Source organism: Lemur catta, chromosome 2, assembly GCF_020740605.2.
Source record: "Lemur catta isolate mLemCat1 chromosome 2, mLemCat1.pri, whole genome shotgun sequence".
Taxonomy (NCBI): domain Eukaryota; kingdom Metazoa; phylum Chordata; class Mammalia; order Primates; family Lemuridae; genus Lemur; species Lemur catta.
The window spans coordinates 10965790-10971789 of record NC_059129.1 but is presented as its reverse complement, the minus strand read 5'-3'; positions in this window follow the sequence as shown (position 1 = coordinate 10971789).

Sequence of the window (6000 nt, the reverse complement as noted above, 5' to 3'; positions counted from 1 at the left end):
TTGGCTTTTTCAGGTGCGACAGTGAGTGCTGTCTGGATGCTGGGCTACTTTATGGCCACAGGGCACAACCCTAACCTGGGCTTTTTGTCTGTTACCCTGGGTCATTAGCCATGGGGAAGGTCAGGCCACCGAGGTCAGACAGCTCCATACAAATTCCTGCATCTAAACCAGGTAAAAGATGTACTAAGTTGAGCATATGACACCGCTGGTACTCAACTATTTTTTTTTTAGGAAACTGTTTTTTATTTTTAGGAAAATGGTGAAGGTAGAACAGAGAGTTTCCAGGTGCCCCACAGATGGATGCATCATTATTAACAAAAGTCCGTATTTTATTCAGATTTCCTTCATTTTTACTTAACATCCTTCTTCTGCTCCAAGACCCCACATTGAGAGTTTGGAGGAGGGCTGGTTCGGTATTTTGCAGAAATACACCTCGGCTGGGATTTGTTGGATGTTTTTCTCATAATCAGATTGGACTGTTTTTTGTTTTTTTTTTTTTTTGAGACAAAGTGTCACTCTGTTCCCTGGGCTAGAGTGCCGTGGTGTCAGCCTAGCTCACAGCAACCTCAAACTCCTGGGCTTCAGCGATCCTCCTGCCTCAGCCTCCCGAGTAGCTGGGACTACAGGCATGTGCCACCATGCCCGGCTAATTTTTTCTATATATCTTTTAGTTGTCCAGATAATTTTCTTTCTATTTTTACTAGAGATGGGGTCTCGCTCTTGCTCAGGCTGGTCTCGAACTCCTGAGCTCAAACTATCCTCCTGCCTTGGCCTCCAAGAGTGCTAGGATTACAGGCGTGAGCCACCACACCCGGCCTCAGATTGGACTTTTATGTGTCGGGGGAGGAAGACCACAGAGGTAAAGTATCGCCCTCATCACTGTGTACCGAGGGCCCAGTCTCTCCTGATGACTCAGCGCTGTTGGTGGTGACCTTGCTCACCTGGCTGAGGTGGGGTCTGTCAGGTTTCTCCACTGGTAGAGTCACTTCCCCCCTTTTTTTTCATACTGTGCTCTTAGGAAGAAAGTCACTATGCACGGCCAGCAATTGCCAAGTGGGGAGTTGTGCTCCACCTCCTCGAAGGCGGAGGAGCCACAGAAATTATTTGGAATTCTGCATGGGACATTTGTCTCCTCTCCTATTTAATCATTGATTTATATCAGTATGGATTCATGCGTATTTATTTTACGCGTTGGTTCTAATCCAGTACTGCTTTATGTTATTGCTCCAAGGGTCCTAGCTCTGAACACCGGGAGCCCTTGCAGGTGGCTCCTGCGTCCCTTTGAGATCCCCCATCACTGTGGCAGCTTGGCTTTGTCCTGTTTGGTACTTCCTCACCTTTGGGCTCATCTTACGTCCTTCCTCCCTCAGTGCTAGAATTGAGATTTCTCCACGGAGCTCATTAGAGAATGGAGACCCGGCACTAGGTGTTCCTTGCTCCTGGGGTGTCTCTCAGCTGACAGAGCAAGGACACACATGTGTTAGTAACCCACACCTGTGCACACATCTGTAACCATCTGTGTCCATATGAGGCTAACCGTGTGCTCATGCTGACATCTGCGACGCCAACCCACTGCCCACAGGGCGCCCGAGGCTCCTGTGCTCACTGTGGCCTCCCACACAATGGTGGGAAACCTGGCTCCCCCATCCCCCATCCGCTTCCTTGTTTAATGTCCACATGCATGCGCGGTGGTTGGTTACTCAAACCATTTTTGACCTATAACATGGTAGTTTCACACGGTTTCTCCAAACAGAAGACTAGTGTGAACCGGTGACATGGTCTCGTAGGAGTCATGGATGGACATGACCGACAGTATTACTAACGAATATTCTCGTGTTTATTTGTTTACTCAGCCACTCATTCATCAACGAATGGGTAGAGCATAACTGGTCACTGCAGCACCCTCTGCCGGGTTTCTCCCTACCTCCCCGGCCACTTCCTCCGTCCCTCTGACAGGCCCCTCCTCCCTGCCCACCCTCTGAAGGTTGACCTGCCCCAGGGCGTGGTCCCCAGCCCCCTCTTCTTTTCTTTCTTCACGAGGATGCCTGCTGCTCTGTCGGTGGCTTCATCTGTCACCTAAAAACACTAACCGCTAACCGTGTCTCATCTCCAGCCTTGATTTCTCACCCAGCTTCAGACTCGGAGCCACCGGGGTGTCTGATAAGCATGTCAAACTCACGATGACCGAGACAGAGCCTTGGATTTCCCTACCGGTTCAGTGGTTCAGGCCGGAAACGCAGGACTGACTGACCGCTGATGGCTCTCTTCCCTCGCCTCCAGTATTGGATCCATCAGCAGAACTTTCTGTTGTCTCTGAATAGTAGCCCCAAGCCGACCCCTTTCTGCCAGTTTCACTTCCAGCACCCTAATCCAAGCCCTTGTTATTTCTTGCCTAGACCAATGCAACACCCGCCTTGCTGATCTTCTGCATTCATTCTTGTTCCCCAATAGTTCAACTGCCCCCAAATTTAAAAAAGCAACTATTTAAAAACATAAGTCAGATCACTCCCTTTTCCCCATTTGAGCCCTCCGATGACTTCCACCACAATTAGAATAAACTCCAGACTTCTTTCCAGGGCTTCCACGAGACCTAGCCCTGGCCATCTTTCTCACCTCTCCCTCTCTGTCACTTTGGCCACACCAGGCCTCTTGGCTGTTTCTCACACTCACCAAGCTCATTTCCTCCTCGGGACCCTCACAGTCATTGTCCCCTCTGCCTGGGCAGCTCTTCCTCCAGATCTTTCCACCACTGGCCCCTTCCCTTCCTCAGGTCTCGACTCAAATGCCACCTCCTCAGAGAGACCTCCCCTGACACCAGTCATCCCCTAGCACATGGCCCTGTTCTGTTTCTTTTTTGCGTAACACTTGCCGTTTTGCAAGAAACTCTAATTTATGTGTCCACTGTGCGTCTCCCCCGCTGGCATTATGCTTCGTGGGAGCTGAGACCTGGTGTCCCTTCCTCGCCACTGGATCCCCAGTGCACCAAGCAGTGCCCGGCACAGGGCAGACGCTCAGTGAACACTTGTTGAATGAATTAATGATTCCCTCAAAACTAAACTTTACAACGCATCCACTAAACCAGAGATCAGAAAAATTTTTTCTGTAAAAGGCCAGATAGTAAATATTTTAGACTTTTTTTGAGACCATATGGTCTTTGCTGCAACCACTTGTCTCTGCCATTGCGGGGCAAAAGCAGCCGTCGACAATCTGGAAATGAATGGGCACAGCTATGTTCCCAGAACACTTCATCTACCAAAACAGCAGTGGGCTGGATTCGGCCCGAGGGCCATAGTCTGCTAACCCCTGCACTAGCCCAGTCTAATTCTTGGGCGCCATCCATGTGAATAGTTCGTATGTGGAGAGTTCTTTGCCATCATAATTACTTACTCAACAAATGCATGTTGAGTATCAGTCATCACTCAGCTGGGGCGTTCTTCAAACTCTCTGCAAGGCAAGAAGCGTTTTTAGCAGGCAGCAAAATGTTCGTTCTCCATTTTCCTGCCCCCTCCAGGCCACAAAAAGGAAGCAAAGGGGCAGGTCACAGGTTCTCTCACTCGGCGGCTATTAGTCACCTCTTCCTCCCAGCTCCGAGAGCAGGAACAGGATGAAAATGCGGCAGCTGTCGGCTTCTGTCGTCTTGCCAGCCGCCTCCTCTGCACAGACGAGACAGGGAGGGGTGGCTGCCAGTCTCCAGGGGCACAGAACCTGCACAGAATTGGGGACCGCTTGTTCCGATGCATTCGTCTTATTTTATAAAATCTTCAAATTCCGAAAAGCAAATGCGAGAAGGGGCTGCTGTTTCATCCACACAGCAGAACAGTAAAATATTCGCTCGTCCTAAAGGATATGTCAATCTGCGGCATCTTAAACCGCCCTAGGTGGAAGGTACAGCAGAACGGGGGTAATTAAAACGTTCACGATCCAACCAAGATCTCGCCGTTGTATCATGAAGCATAAACATCTGCCCCCCGCTGAAAAGGGGGAAGGAATGGAGTTATACCTTACCTTCCCCCACCTACCAAGCCCCAGGCAGGAAAGGAGTCTCCTGGCCCTAGCACATAGTAGGCCCACAGGAAAATGAGTTTCTCCCTTCTCCAGGCATAGCATGGTCATGTCCAAATGGTCAGGGGCATTTTGCTAATGAACAGATAAAGCCAAAAGTGGGCAACTTTGCCTGGGCCTTGTCATCAAGTTTTAGAAGAAAGCAGAGCTGCCTCCTGTTGGTTTTGCCCACCCAGGACCACTTGTTCCTCTGGGTAATACAGTGCCCGGGCACACGGGCTGCCTGTCACATGGGCATGGGCATGGGCATGGGCGTGGCTTAAGTGTGGCCCAGGCCTCAGGGGCTCTGCAAACTTTGCCCATCAGTCCTTCACCTGCCCCAGGACTGACATGTGTGCTATGGGATGGAAGTTCTCCTTCTCCCGGGCCTGCGCAGTGAGGTGGTGTAAGGCCCAAAGCTGCTGATGACTGTCTTTAACAGAGGCAGAACCAATAGGCAAAAGCCAAAAGCCAATTTTCCAAAACTCCACTCTCGGTTCCGTGTGTGGATGTGTGTCCAGTGGCTGCCTCTGCCCCCTGCTCTGAGAGTAGTGGCTGAGCACACAGTCCTGGACCTGGTTTCAAAGACGTGCCTGTCCATTTCTGTCAGAGTGGTCTCGCAGAACGCTCATTACTGAGAGATCTGGCTAGAGGGAAGCAAAGCCAGGAGATGGAAACTGACCCTGGGTCCAGCCCTGCACAGAGCCAAACACTCCTGGATTTCTGAATTACAAGATCAGGAAATGCTCCACTTTGCTCAAGCTAGTTGGAGTTGGGTTTCTGTTACCTGAAACTAAGACTATTACACAACTAGAAATGCATCAGTTTGCTCAGAGTCTCTCCATCACTGTCTGTTCATGCGATAGATATTTACTGAGCATTGTTCTAGTTACCTAATATTGTGTAAGTTACCCCACAACTTAGAGGCCTAATACAATCATATATCATATTCCCCGACTCTGTGGGTTGAGGATTTGGGAAGGGCTCAGCTGGGCTGTACTGACCTGGGGTCTCTCGAGTGGTGGCAGTCAGACGTCTGTTGGAGCTGCAGTCACGTGAAGGCTTGACCGGGGTGGGAGGATCCACTTCCAAGATGGCACCGCCGCATGGCAGCAAGCTGGCGCTGGCTGCTGGCCAGGGGCCCTGACTCCTCCCCAGGGGGCTGCCTAAGCATCATCATGCAGGGCAGTTGGCTTCCCCAGAGCCGAAGTGTGAAATGCAATGCCTTTTATGACCCAGCCTGGGAGGTCGGTCACACATCTTGCTCACTTCTGCCCTACTTCATGGTCACAGAGGGCCAGCCCTGACTCAGGGTGGGAGGAGCACACATGGGGCAGTGTGGATCACTGGGCTGGCTACGTACCATAAACCCCCACTGTGTGCTGGGGACGGACACCCCCCTCACCCCCACCGACACTCAGCGTACGCCGGAGGCAACCAGGCAAGCTTCGTACCCCGCATTCTTCCCAACTCTCCTCTGAAGGCCGCTCCAGCTTTTAAGGAAACGGGAATCATGCCTGTGAAGGGACTGGATCTCAGCCTTGGTCACGTACCTGTGCTTCCAGAAACAATGCTGATGGGACAAAGATGCTCCACCATCCTCCCCGACCCCGGGACCCCATTCATGGCACACATTGCTCCACGTCACTGTGCCTTTACTAACTTCACTGTGGCATACGCCACATCTCCTGCACATGACATCCATTTCTGAGCCTCTGGGTCATTCCCAGACAAGCTGGCACGTGACTACATCAGCTCGTTTCACACAGCAGGGGCAGGAGAACACGGTGGCGAGAAACTCTCGGACCTGGGCTCAAACTCCAGCTCTGCTACCTGACAGCTACGAGATCAAGCCTCAGTTTCCTCTTCTGTAAAATGGGGCTGCAAGCACGCCTGCCTTGTGAGGCCAGACGAGTCAATGTGCACGCAAGGGCCCAGCACAGTGCCTGGCACACAGGA